This window comes from Coturnix japonica, chromosome 2 (assembly GCF_001577835.2).
Source record: "Coturnix japonica isolate 7356 chromosome 2, Coturnix japonica 2.1, whole genome shotgun sequence".
Lineage (NCBI taxonomy): Eukaryota > Metazoa > Chordata > Aves > Galliformes > Phasianidae > Coturnix > Coturnix japonica.
The window spans coordinates 122,101,837-122,116,968 of NC_029517.1; positions in this window are offsets into that span (position 1 = coordinate 122,101,837).

Sequence of the window (15,132 nt, forward strand, 5' to 3'; positions counted from 1 at the left end):
AATGTCCTCCGAGTGATCCACCAGTATCTTTAAGCATCAAAGCACCTTTTAAGAATTTGGTTCTCAGAACTTCACTGGTGAAGCCTGAACTGAATCTGCACAGATAAAAACTCTCTTGATTTCCTTGCACTCTGAGAAGCAAATGTGTGAAGTGTTTGGAAAGCAGCACCGTGCTTAGCTTTACAGCGTTCCTTCCCCTGAAATTGCATGGATAAAGGCAGTGGCAGCCAGAAAGCAGCATCCATACCGAGGAGTCTGCAGTCTCTCTTCTGAGAAATAGGATAGCTTGAATTTTAAAAGGACTTTAAATAAAGTGAGTAATAACTCTGCTGGAGGAGCCCAGGTGGGAACAGGTGCCTGGGCTGTGGGCGGATCTGTGGTTCAGGCAGTGGGCTGCTGTCTGCATCATGGCCTCTGAGCTCTTGGAAGGAGCCTTGATTCTTTTCTGAGAAGTTTCTGGCTATTGTGGTGTTCAGAGATACTTGTTAACCTGTGACTGCTAACAGCAGCCAAGCACAAAGAACAGCTGAGAACTCTCTAAACTCATCCTTAAAATGAAGCGGGATGGCACTACCACATCTCCTTGGCATAGGCCTCAAACCAAGATGACTCCTGGCTGGATAAAAGATTTCATGCACTGGCTGGACTGCAGCCTGTGTCTGTAGGAAGCTGCTCTTGAATTTTCTCTCTTGCTTTCAATAGAGCTTGAAACAGGGCTAGCTCAAGGCAGTTCCCTGCACTGCCAACCTTGTACTCCAGTCAGACTACCTGCTGTGTTAATTTAGTGATATCATGCTTTGAACCCATTGGTTTATTGATTTAGCCCTAATTGGAACCCTGATGTAATCACTGTGTTGTTCCACTCTTAATTAACTTGGCAAAATTGTAGTGGGCTAAACCTCGCTGCCTTCAGAATAAACTCTCTTGCTTATTATTTTTGAGAAAATCTACTTAAGTAAAACCCACTACTACAGTTTATTCTGTCAGGCTACACCAGGAGTCAGAAGCCCAGGGGTAGGCATAATTTAAAACAAGGTATTTCCAGGCCTCTCGGTTCTTCTTTCAGATTAGAATGAATTCCCTGCATAATACTTGGAGAGCAAACGTGGCTCAGAAGTGAGCATGGAAAACAAAGCAGAACAGGAGGAAAGGACTCTTTTCTCATGCTACTTGTTCTTCCAGAAACACACTGTTGAAACTTAGAATTAATTCTAACCTCAACACTTACAGATTGAAAATGTTAAGGAATATGACATAGGCACGGATAAAATGACGGTTCTTACTGGTAGACAGAGTACCGTGTGTCAGAACATTCAGTAGAGAGGCTTTCAGTCGTGGTTATGGCTCACGCATAGACAGCACCTCACATCAGTTTTGCCTTCTGCCATGTTTGGTAAGGAAATAGTCCACTTGGTGTACAGAAATTCCAACCAAAAGCCTCTGGTGAAGAAAGCAATCATGCTTTTTGGAGCCGTTTTCCACTCCAGATACCTGGTGCAGCTGCTATTACTGAACTCTACAATTAGCTGCCCATGTTTTTAGCAGCAGTATCATAGTTTTCATATCTTTCCCAGCATGCTTTCTGTTAGCTCTTGTTCATGGACGTCTCCAGTACTGGGTACAAAGCACGGTGCAGGACCTCTGCTTTTACTGTCCCTATGTTTTATACAGAGAACTCCTACCTTTGCCTTTTGCATCCTTCTGGATCTCTCAGAAATATTTCCGCTTCCTTTTCTCTGGCCTCACAATTATTGTATCTACATCCCTTACTTTTCTTGTATGAACCAGAGCCAAAGCAAACCACCACAGGCTGAATATGTGAACTAAGGAATTAAAATCTCTATCAGTCAGTTCCCAAATCTGATTTTCTGATTCTAATAAGCAGAGAAAGAAGAAAGGAGAGAATGGGTGCCTTGCTTGCCTGGAAGAAGTAGGATGTTTGTAAATGAGAAGATGAGTAAGAAACAACTAGCGTGTTCCAGAATGTTGGTGCATCACAGTTTCAGTCTTCAGAACTACAAGCAAGAAAATGAACTGTGTCTCAGTGACATGTAAAAGAAAGTGAGCAACTGAGTGCAGTGAGCTTGAAGCTGCTCTAATGAAATCATTCCATCCGATGGGTGTAAACAGCTGGAAAGGGAAAACAGCTGGTAGAAACACTAGAGATCCCAGACACTGGCATAAATTACTCACAGAGGAAATAGAAACTGCAGGAAAATGTCAAATATGTTCACGTTTCAAGGAGGACAGACAGCTGCTGACCACACTGGTGCAAAGGACAGGGTGGCTGCTGAAAAAAAAAGCAAAGGTTACGAGCCATGAAACACTGACAGCATCAGCAAAACAGATCCCCTCCTCTCAGCAGCCCTCGCTGGGATCTTTCCAAGCGCAGGGCTGTCGGTGGCTGCTGGTTTACCCACACTGATCCCACACAGCCGTACAGGAGGGAGCAGCACTGCCAGCACGGCTGCCGCAGCACAGTCCCACTGGTGGCACTGGGTTTGCTGGGGCCTGGGACACGGGATGGTGGGAAGGACGGTGCCTTTGCTCTCATCATCGTGTGGTTGGCCAGGAGCTGGTGCAGAACTCTTTTGTTTTCCCATATTGGACGTGTTATTGTGATACTGTCAATATTTGAGGTGATTTTTGATGCAAAACAAGTCCATCTGCTCTCTGCTAACGGGAGTGTTTCATTTATCGTCACGCTTTTTCCAATTTTCAAACTTATGCTGCCAAGAGAGCTCAAAGGTAATCCCGTGCATCTTGTTAGTGGATAGAGCAAACAGAAAGGCCACTGCTCTGCTGGCTCACCCGCTCATCCCCTCATAAGTCTGTGCTTTCCTGATAAAGTGCTTTACAAACTAATGTTTCTCACCTAAAAGATTAAGCTTTTGAGATGAAGGAAGCAGCTGGGTTGCAGCGTGGTGTGCAGAGCGTGAGTGGTAGCTGAAAAAAGCCTGTTTAATATCACACACAATGGGATCCTTGCAGCATCTTGTAGGATACAGCAAGTTATTTTAAGCCTTATATGGCAGACCTTCCTTCCTCCAGTCACACATACAGGTACGGCAGATACTTAATCCTCTGAGGGGAAGGAGGATGGATCAACTCAGCCATGAGAAATGTGATTCCAGAGAGTCCCCGCAGCTTCAATTCAAAGCTCAGATCAATAAAGGTAACCCTGTGCCTTAGAATAAAGACTTGTAAATATGTGCTTGCCACCTGACTCTCTTTGTAATGTGGCCAGGGGGTACGTCTCAACAAGTGATAATTGGAAAACAAGCACATGTGAGAAATCACCTTCCTGCAGCAAGGAGACAGCCAGAAATAGAACCGAACAGATCGCAGCCCAAGGCGCTCCAGGATCTTTCCACATGAATGAGAGCGAGTGGAAATGAAACGGCAAGAACAGAGCTGGTGACAGCCTGCCTGCCTGTCAGATGTGACCTGCAAATGGATTTTACAACATTCCTGACTACTATCACAATTTGAGCTGCATATCCCTGTAACCAGCACACATTATAGAGGGACAAGAGTGTTGTTTGTTTCTGCTTATGACTCAGTAAGTGTGAGGTATCCCCACTACTCTTTGGCTTGATCTGTGCTATCTGCTACGCATCTCTCTGTGCCAAGCTCTCTCCCATGTCCAGCAAATAATTTCAGGAATAATGGAAGAACTGAGATAGCTCTGACTTGGTGCTGGGAATCAGGACTCGAGGTGTGGGCTGGGGCTGGGGGTCTCAAGATGGCAGCACAGTACTGGAGAGAGGTAGACTCATCCCTAAGAGTGGTCAGGCACTGGAATAGCCTGCCCAGGGAGGTGGTGGAGTCACCATCACTGGCAGTTTTCAAGAAGCATCTGGATAGGGATCTAGGTGATAAGGTTTAGGGGTTTCCTGTAGGTATGGTAAAGGGAGGACAGTTGGACTAGATGATCTTATAGGTCCTTTCCAACCTTGTGATTCTATGATTCACCCCCAAAGTCTGCCCCCAAGCTCAGGGAGGGCTGGGCCCTGCTCAAGGGTAGCAATAAGCCTGTCATCTTGTTCTTCCCCAGAGACTGCCACATCTTCTAATCCTTTTCTGAGGGAACGGCTGCCCGCTTCTAACACCCAGGAGCCTTCTTCCAGGGGCGACTCCAATCACCTTACTACACACAAGTCTCAAGAGTCTGTATATCAGGATGGCATGTTGCAGTACCAGAAGCCTTTTTTTTTTGCTTCTAACAAAGTCAAACTGAGGTACATCCAGAGGGTGTCAGAGACCCCACCACACTGGAACTGCTGTCACATCCGGATGGAAGAGCTGCACAAGGGAGGTACCAGTTTGCCTAAGGTTATTTTAAGGAAGGATTAAACATCCTATCTAACAAGTTAGAGGGGGCCCTGGGCAGCCTGGTCTGGTAGATGACAGCCCTGCTCATGGCAATGGGTTGGAGCTGGATGATCTTTAAACTTCTTTCCAACCCAAGCCATTCTATGATTCTATGATTCAGTATTTTTGCTTTTTAAGAGCAGCTGCATGCATTTACCTTAGAAGCTTTTTTCCCAGGTAACTGGGAAAAAAAGAGCAGAGCAACCTGACCAAAAGAAATCTGGAGTGCAGGGTTCAAGGATGGATTTCTGTTAGGTGCCCTCCTTAACAAGTCAGATGTCTTGAGAGGAGAATAGCCCTGACTCTGTTACTGTGCACAGAAACAGCCAGCAGACAGCAGCTGGAATAGGACAACAAAACAGAACCCTTGAGAAAGCAAACACACGTGGTGATCTGTGCTGAGCTGTGATCCTGGACAGCAGTCAGGTCTCTCCCCTTGACCAGCAAGATATTTGCCTTTCTTTAACATAGAAAGAGCTCACCTCCTCCATCTAGCTTGTTCAATCAGTAGAAAAATAAAGATCCTGTCCTCTTCCTTCTCTGGACTGATGTTTTGTAGCAGTTTTGGTGTTTGGTAGGTTTCTAATTCAGAAGAAGGAGCAGCTCCTGGTGTGGGCCATGTGTCAGATGAGGAGGCCCAATCTGGGTTCCCCAAACCCTTCCCAGCTAAAGCAAAAGGGCAGCACATAGGTTAACTGACCCAAATGACACGTAGAATCATACAGTCATAGCATCATAGAATCACAGAATGGCCTGGGTTGAAAAGGACCACAGTGATCATCCAGTTTCAACCCCCCTGGTATGTGCAGGGCCACCAACCACCAGACCAGGCTGCCCAGAGCCACATCCAGCCTGGCCTTGAATGCCTCCAGGGATGGGGCATCCACAGCCTCCTGGGCAACCTGTTCCTGTGTGTCACCACCCTCTGTGTGAAAAACTTCCTCCTAATATCTAACCTAAAACTCCCCTGCCTCAGTTTATATGGCCTTATACTGCCTCAGTTTTACATGGCCTTATAATGATAATGACTGGATGTTAGCTGTGTTTTCTTTTTTCAAGAAACATCCACTGGTTCCTTTAATTCTGATAAAACATCTTTCTATTTTCTGATAGTGTTCTCATGTTGGTCTTGTGTTAAGCCATTCTGTTTATGATTGTCCTTTAAGAGGATCATTGGTTGCTATCTTGGATAGGTAACAGAGTTTGATTATGAAACCTTCTGTGGCACAGTGAAGCATAAGAAGAGTACAAAACACCCAATGTGAGGACAGCCACTACATCATTTCTGTCCATCCCAGCACCAAAGAGCAGTGACACAAAGCCAGCCCTGTGGGATGTGATCTCCAGTGTTCCTGGTTGGGACCACTGAGTGTGCCCAGGGAGCCCAGCTCCATGGTTCTACAGCCCAGGATGGAAGCACTGATACCCAAGGGGAAAATAACACTCCCTTCAATATGGCTTCCATTTCAGCCAGTTCTTGTTTTATGTGACAAGATATCAAACTTCATCTGTTCTACAGTCTGAGTTTAATAATGGAAAATATGAAAGAAAAAGAAATAAAAAATCAGAAGATCATTGAGCATAGGAAGTTCCACATGAATTTGCGGAAGAACTTATTTACAGTGAGGGTGACGGAGCACTTGAACAGGCTGCCCAGGGAGGTGGTGGAGTCTCCTTCTCTGCAGATATTCAAGACCCAACTGGACGCCTACCTGTGTGACATGGTGTAGGGAGCCTGCTTTGGCAGGGGGGTTGGACTCAATGATCTCCAAAGGTCCCTTCCAACCCCTACAATTCTGTGATTCTGTGAACTGTAGAATCATTAAGGTTGGAAAAGACCACAAAGATTGTCTAGTTCAACCATCCACCCATCAACACCATAAAGGAAGACAGCGATGGCTGAGGAGGCTTAGCGACCTTGAATGAGAAACTCCCAATTAGAAAGATAGTAGGTAAAAGATGCACCAAGAATTTATCACCAAGTTCTGTTATTTTGTATGTAATCTTGTCATCCATCACAGGAGTGTTTTATCTTAATGACTGAAGTACATGGCAAACCGTCATTCACACAGAGGAGTAAAACACCTTGTCTTAAGTTTTGCAAGAGCTTCTGAGAATCCTAAGAACACAAAAGCCTTTTTCTGTAAAGACACTTCTGCCCTGTTTCATAATATCCCTGCTGTGATGGTGTGACATCAGTTGGATTCATTGTACTTCATTTATCAGGATCGCAGCAATACACAGAAGACATCCCTCCAGGGATAGGAAATTCTGATACTCACAGAAATAAAATTTAATAACTACTTTGCTGGTGTAATGGAAAATTTTATTACTTTCGGAGATATATTTCAAGCTGGGAGACAAAGGTTTTAGGCAGATCTTTCAGAGAAAATTGTGTTTTATTGAAAATGGATATAAAAGTAGATTAAGTCTCTTCCCATACATTAATGCAACATTCTTTGGTCTGCTTGAAGAAGTCTGGACAGCTGGTGAAAAATCTGAGCTTGTGTAAGTGACAGCTGAGTTTATCAGGGCAATTCCTACAGGTGAGCCCAGTGCTTACTGTAAAGCATCCTGAACACTGGGAAGTGGCTGTAAAACTAGACAAAAGAAAACAGAACGATACAACTAGAAAATCCCCAGTAACAGAAAACATGCATAGGAAAAACATCTGGGCGAACATTTTAAACACTGTAAAATAATACAGCGGCTCTAACAGAATCACAGAATTGTAGGGGTTGGAAAGGATCTCTAGAGATCATCAAGTCCAACCCCCCTGCAAAAGCAGGTTCGTTGAACTTCGAACTTCGGCAAACAAACTGGAGCTGATGTCTTGGATATGTAATCGTAGTCTTGTCCTCCACTCTTCTGGCACTGCCTGTATAGTCACTTAAGATTTGATACCACTGCCTGGACAATAGTTAATGTCTCAGAGCAAAATGCTATTCACTGGTGCTAATGCTCTTCTCACTCAAAGTGGACTTGTAACAGAGAGGGCAGGACATCAACAGTGACTTTCAGCTGTGGTGAGTCTCTTGCTTAGATGGGACTCTCACCATCAGGAGTGTTTTGAGGCAGCTCAGCGTTGCCTGCCAATTGAACTCTTCTATTCATAGGAAATTCTTCACCCAAGGGTGGTGAGGCATTGGCACAGCTGCCCATAGAAGCTGTGGTGCCCCATCCCTGAAGGTGCTCAAGGCCAGGTTGGATGGGGCCTTGGGCAGCCTGAGCTGGTGGGTGGCAACCCTGCCCATGGCTGGGGGTTGGAAATAGGTGGTGTTTAAGGTCCCTTCCAACACAAGCTATTCTAAGTTTCTGTGCTTCTGCACAATTTCACCAAACCCCAGTTTCTGTTAACAGCACTGATCTTGTTTCCGCCCTTCAGGTGTATGTCGTGCTTGGTGCACTGACAGCACAATTGGCTCCCTGCCCAAGTCTCCTAACACAGCTGGCTTGGAGTGAACTTTTCTTAGGACCAAATGCGCCAGGTTCTTTCATACATCCTGGAGCTGCAGCCACTGGATAGATTCTTGCACCTGGGAATATGCCCTGCATGCACCTAGATGAGACAATACCTCTGTACACCTTTAACTTAATGGACAATCTGAGAGGATTCCAAATCACTGGGACATGATTTGAACACTGCTCCCATTGTGTCATTGTATTCACACGGGCAAAATGAAAGAGGGAAATCCTTATTCCATTGGAGGTGGATTTGTGAGGCTTCACTAAGCAAAGAGTTGCCACTGATGGCAGATCTCTGCCAGAAATGCCCCAGCATGGGAATTTATGATAGTGGAATGAGAGTAATATAAATAAAGTGTGGGAAAAATAGTCCTCTAAGGATTTTGTTGTGAAGAACTGTCCCTGTTGGGCTGTTTCCTTACTGGAGAATAGCTAATGGGATTTTAAATTCTCTGTCTAGAACACCAGCTCTTATGGGCTGTTTTTATCAGCTGAGGGTGATTTCCTTTGCTGTCTGTCATTATCTCTAGGGCAGTGGGCTTGGCCCTTCCCAAAGAACTTTGCCCAAGTGCTGATCTTCTACCTGCCTGTAGCCTCCTAAATCCTTCCGAGTCCTCTCCTTGCTCAGCAGCAGTGCTTCTCCAGCACACCCAGCAGTGAATAAGAAGCATGGCTCCTTCAGTAGGAGTCTGGTTGCTTTTATCACCAGAAGCTGCCACCACTTTTTGAGTGAGTGGATGAGCTCGGCCTTCGGGACTTCAAGTGAGGGCTCCAAAAAAGCTGATTAACAAAGATGAGCCAAGAGGGAAGGGGCCAATTCCTTTCCAAGTGTTGCCACGGATCCAAATTAAGATGTGGAAGCAGGGTGGAAGAAGCCCTTTCTGCTAAGAAGACCTCTCAGATTAGAGGGAAGAGGAGGAAGGGAATAGAAAGAATTTCAAAGTCTGTTTGCTGTACAACTGAACTTCTCCACGGCAAAGAAAGCATATGGTATGAATGCAGAAACTCATTAGTGCAGACCTTTGGGAGACACCATGATTAAGCAAAACAGAGCCAGATGAACATTTGAAAGAAACAACAAACTGCCAGCGCAGAGAAAAACAGCGGAGTGCCAAGTGACTGCGTTTGCAGACTCATGAAGAGAATATTCAGGAATGCGACTTCTGGGAAGGGTTCTCACCATGAGAGCAGGCACAGAAGGGACAGGTTGGGTGCCTCCACAACAACGTGGACAGAAATTTTTCATAGGCAGTTTCCATCTTAAAATTTTTACAGTATTTCAAGAATTAGAGCTCCTTCTCTGTATCACTTGGATTCTTACTTCCTCTTTCACACTGAGGTCCTCCCAGATTAAAATATCAGTGCAGAAGTGCCGTGAGGACTTGTTCCCTTCCCCTTCCAGAAGGAAATACAGGGTTGTGATGGAAGATAAATGCATGTGACCTCATACACAACCTTCGGTCAGCAGGAAATTAACTCCTTTAAATCTTAATTTCTTGGTCTTTTGCCACCACTACATGGCTTTCATCAAGAACTCATACATACCCGACTTCTTTATGGTGCTTCTAAAGTGTAAGCCTAAAGAAAAATCTCATTTAGCTGACTGGAGTTAAAAAATACATAAAAATTGTAGCTTTCAAGGGACTGGTTTAAATGTTAGATATTTCTACTACATTTAACCGGGACCTAAGGATCTATTAATAGGAGGATGTTTTAGACATGTTTTAAACTATGTATTGTACTGATGACTTGTCAAATTACAAGTTAATTAGTTGTGCAATCAAACTTTGTATGCGTAACACCTCGCTGCTGCACCTTTCAGTTAAACTGGATTTTTCTACCCTGTGTTCAGAGCAGAATGATTTTGGGCAGCATTAATTAGAAGGTGAAGTTTTCAAATAATACAGGCTGCTCTGATGATCTTAAAGTATTATTTTTGCTTTAAATGTTGGTACCAAATTTGCCGTAACGGTTAGAGTTACCCCTTTGCATCTAAAGCCAGTAGCAGCTGTAAGACAGCTATGGGTCAGCATTCCTTCCTCCCATCTGTATGAGTGTGATGTGCAGAAGAAACCATCTAGACTTCTCTTAGAAGTGCATTGTTTTCACGTTCCTACTACAAAGCATAAAGACTTTTTTCCCTCCATCTCCACAGGCCTTGTCCTTGTACTCCAAGTCTTACCCAAGTGACATGGCCGCTAACCCCAACAGTGTGCTCTCTCCACCTTACTCCTCTCCTTTCCCTCTGGCAGGTGAAGGGAAATGGAGCTTTGGCTTTCTGCAGCCGTGACATACTTGAGCCAACGCGATACAAGGGTGAGATGGCAGGGTATGCGCCTTCAGTACTTTGATGGCTCTCTTCACATGAGCCGCACTCTGGTTAGCCACAGACAGGCTTTATAGTAAGACAGGCTGGGAAATTCTCCTGCTGGAGAGGAATGGGAATGGGAACTTCATACTGCAGGCAACTTGCCAGCTGCAGCTCAGGTGGGAGCCTTTCCACGTACTCTTGTATCTTGTGGAAAATATCAGTTCCTGTAGAGTGGGCAAACCACAGGTGCGCGGCTGTCAGGGAACTCGGCAGCTGGCAGCTCCATGCCAAACTGGAGGCCATAGTATCAGAACATACATTTTCCCTTCTGACAGCAGAACACTCAGGCCAAGTTTTGATCTGTGTACTCAAATGATGTGCGAGCCACAGTCGTTACACCACAGGAATCTAACGGCTCTGAGACATTTCCCAAACAGTATTGTCTCCTTCAACCAGACACAGACATTGATACCATGTGCCCATTTTCTTTACAGACGACAGTCACACAGATTGCACTGCCGTGTCTCCAAGCATATTGTAACCAATCTTATCTTCCCATGAGGAAAAAGTGGTAAGTTAAAAAATATTACTGCTTAGTCATTAAGTAAAACCAGATATTAATATATAAAAATGGAAGTGCCGCACTTAGGAGATAGGAGCAGGTTGTCACTAAAATCTATGGAGTTGTGACTTTCTTCTGTCCAATACGCTGGTTTTGATTACGCACTCGGCCCTGGTGAGGCCACACCTCAAGTACTGTCTTAAATTGTGGGCTCCTCAGTACAAGAAAGACATTGAGGTCCTGGAGTGTATCCAGATAAAGGCATTGAATCTGTGAGGGGTCTGGAGCACAAATCTTATGGGGAGCTGCTGAGGGAGTTGGGATTGTTCAGTCTGGAGAAGAGGAGGCTCAGGGGAGACCTTATTGCTCTCCAGAACTCCCTGAAGGGGGATTGTAGTGAGGCGGGGATTGGTCTCTTTTACCAAGTAACAGCGATAGGACAAGAGGGAACAGCTTTAAGTTGTGCCAGGGGAAGGTTCAGGCTGGATATTAGAAACAATTCCTTCTCAGAAACAGTGGTGAAGTGTTGGAACGGGCTGCCCAGGGGGGTGGTGGAATTATCCTCCCTGGAGACGTTTAGGAAATAGAGGGAGGCTTTGAGGAAAGGACACAGATAAAAGGCATTTGTGGTTGCACCTGTGAGCCTTCTGAACAGGCAGGTGGCTTCATCACCTTCCCATCCCAGCTCTTGGAAATGACATTCAGATGGGTGTCACAACTGCAGAAGCAGCCAAACTGCTTTCCCCCAGCTGCATTCCCCTCACAGATGGCGGCCCTTCTGCCTCCTCCTTCTGTGGGATGCAAACCTGCAGTCCTCTCACTTGTCAGTCCACCCCAAGGGCTTCACAACCCTACAGTTCCACTGCCCATATGCCCAGCACATCTGGCTGGATGTGATGGAAGTTGTGTTTCACTGGGGAAGTCAATGATCTGGACATCACACCAAACCAGAACAGCCTTTCACAACATACTGGGTTCACAAGAACAAAGGGTGTCATAAATGCAAAATAATTTAGGAAGTATACACGCAAACCTATCTATGCAGATCTAAAGCTCTGAGTTGGCCCAGCCTTCTCGCCTGGCTTTGCACGTTGGGAGCAGTCTGCCTGTCCCCTGAAGGAATGGCTACGGGCAGCTGGATGGAACGTGTCGGCTCCTAGGCTGGGCTGCATCAAAAACACCCACTGCAGTTGTGCACCAGAGCTGGAGCTGCTCACTCGGTTGGGTTTCAAAAGAAACTCATTGGTAACCAGTAAGAACTGTTTGACATCTGCTGTGCTTTCCTGATTGCGTCACCGCTGCCAAAGAAATGACAGAACCAGAACAGTGGGGTGTGTCGCTCCAGCATAGACCAGCCAGGAGTGGGTTAAGTGTTCCATATATACACTCCTCACATAGACAGCAGGTGTGCTGTTCTGGGGTCTGATCTGAAACCCTTTCAACAGCAGCGCTACCTCCTCAGCTCTGTGCATAGCTGCTGTGTAATTCCACAGACTCAGTGCAAAGGCGACAGAGATCCCGGCTCCGATCCACGCTGCAGGGAGCAGACTGCCACAGTAAACCAACTGGAACTACTTCTGACAGATGTGAAGATGAAACTAAGCGCTGGAAGCAGCCGGTGTCTTCCGCACTTATTTCAGCCTTGAGAAATGATTGAGAAAAGCTGTGGCTTGTGTTGCTAAGGAGCAGCCACCATTGCAAATCTTTCTGTGCCTTTTCTCTGGCTCATTGCTGCCTCCCTCAGCTTCATCGGGACCGGCTGCAAGTTTGCATTCACATGATTACAAAACTCTGCTGAATCTTCTGTCGTTCAGAATGCTCAGCAGTGGGGTGGTTTAAGGGATCCCCCTCCCTTTGCTGCAGTCATCAATCCACTGCGATGTGCAGCGTGCTCTGATGAGCAGTGCACAATGCTCCGATTCTGCCTTAATCCAAACTAACGTGGGGACTGTACATGAACTGAATAGGAAGCGCAGACGCATTGTATGGCACATGTTGGACTTAAGTTCTGCCATAAAAATATCCCAAGTTTCAACTTTTGCCTCAAAAAATGAAGAATATTAATAGCGCTCCACAAGTTGATGGTAGACACGCCAATACGCCAGTCATGGCCAGTGCTGGGACTCCTGAATTCAAACAGCATTACGGTGAATACTTTTCTGAGGCTAATTTAACACACATGTAAAGTTGGCACAGTCATCTATAAAAAGCAGTGCTCACCCCTTCCCTACTCTCTTCTCCCGCCTGGTGCTCCTTGCGTTGTCCTGGCACGGGTTTTTGTATGGCTGCCCAGCAAGCAGCATGTAGGAACGGATCCAGCTGAAAAGCTAAAAAAGAAAAAAGCCAAAAGCCCACACATCTCTATCAGTGGGCTTCACCCTGAATCATTTCTACCATCCCCAAACATAGATAATGGGTACAACGAATTACCAGCAGTACCCGGGCACTGCAAGACAGGGAACAACTCCAAGAAGGCAGCAGAGCAGCTTACTTCAGAGAAGAGCCCTTCACATAAAGAACACAACTGGCTTCCAGCCCCCGTGTGCTCTAGATGGATGTTAAGCGTCAGGAGCAAATTCAGTGTTTCTCACTGCATGCATTCTCCATCAGTGTCAAACAACTTTTATAAACACCCATGATTAAAGGTCAACCGCACGGTCCCCAATTACTCAGCATTAGATTCGGGCCACATTATAATGTTCAATATTTTTATTGAAAACAAAAGTTGGGCAAACAAGAGAAGGGGGAGAGCAGGGGAAGAGCATGCAGAGCCGACCCATGGCAGCCAAACGACCGCTTGTTTCCTTCCTGGCTGCTGGGAAATAGCTGGGGCCAGATGAAATTGGAGGGTGTGTTCTCCCAGAAAGTTTCTGGCACTTGACTTATAACACAACATTAACATTAGCGTTTGGCGAGGATGGATATCTTCTCCTAGCTGTGTTTCTGGATTGTTTTGGACTCTGCGCACATAACGTTTTCAAGTAACACAAATGTAAGAAAAGCTCCTGTGAGAATAGCCAGGGAAACCTGTTTTTCTACTTCCTGTTCCTATCTCCCCAGTGGCTTCAGCTCACTGTTTAGCAGTAGAGTCCAGTCCTTTTTTCTGCACTAGTTGGGATAACCTATTTCCTACCTTTTTGTTTTTTGACGTACACACACTGCAGAGCTCACAGTGAGGAGCCCAGGCTATTGCTGTAAGAAAAGAAAAATGGTTGAAGGGGACGTGGAAGAACATGAGCTGAGTTCACGAGGAGACATTTGAGAGCTTCCCCCCAAAACATTCCCTACGTACCACCACACAGAGACACATCCACAGCAGCTGGATGGCAACAGGGAGTGGAAAACAGCCTCTTGAAGGCTGGCCTTTTAGCTGCAGGTGTAGAAGTCAGCACACAGAGCCAAAACTAAATAAGCAATCAAGGGAGAGCATATGAAAGACGAGCTCAGCCCAACATCCCAAAGACTACAATGTGACCCTCCAATGAAGTCCCCCAAAGCAAAGTTGAACGTGGCAGCTGCCACTCAATAGGATTTTAAACCGATTTCATTAGCAACTGAAGTGTGATTTCCAATGTTACTTTTAGCCAAGTTATAAATTAGATGAATTACAAAGTCCTCTATGTATATCCTGCAGACAGCTATTTAATTCTACAGAGATAGGTAACATTCCCTGCCTCGCTTCCCTTCCTTCAACCCACTTGGAACAGTAACAGCTCTCTCGAGGTACAGTCAAAACAGTCCATCTTCAAGGTGGTCAGACAAGCAGTGAGAGAATTAATTTCCCAACCGAATCCCTTTGCAGGAATGCTTCCCTTAGATTTATGAACTGCTTTTCCTTTCACCCACCAGAGAGAAGTCATTTGGAGAGCAGCGTGTGGATAGTAAGCACTGCTGTAAATACTTCAGATTTCCAGAGAACAAACCTGCTGCCTGCAAAGATGGAGCAGTAACAGAGGCATTCACTACACTGTACTGCACCAGCGAGGGAAAGGAACTGCTGCGGCCAAGCAAGCTGGAGACATTCCAGCCTGAACGATAAAGCAGAAAGGAACATTTTAAAAGCAAGGGTACCAATCACGCCCACGTTCCACATAGGAAGACTGGAGAAGTACTTGGAGAAGATGATGCTACTCTTTCAATTGCTAGCAAAGCAGTTTTTATTAGGTAAGAAGCCAGCTGAATGTTGCTGGTTGATTCTTCTAATATTGTTTCAACCATTACTTGAAGAGTAACAGTAACAAAAGGCAGATGGGGAGTTTTAGGTACTCCAGTATCTTTGTAAAGAGCAGCAATGGTAGGAAAAGTGAAGCAAAGTAATGCTGCACAACAGCACGTCTGCATCTCACACTGCACTGTGAGATCAGCTAAATATGCTTCTTGGAGACATGAGAAATGCTTGTATCAGAGAGCAAATGCTTTG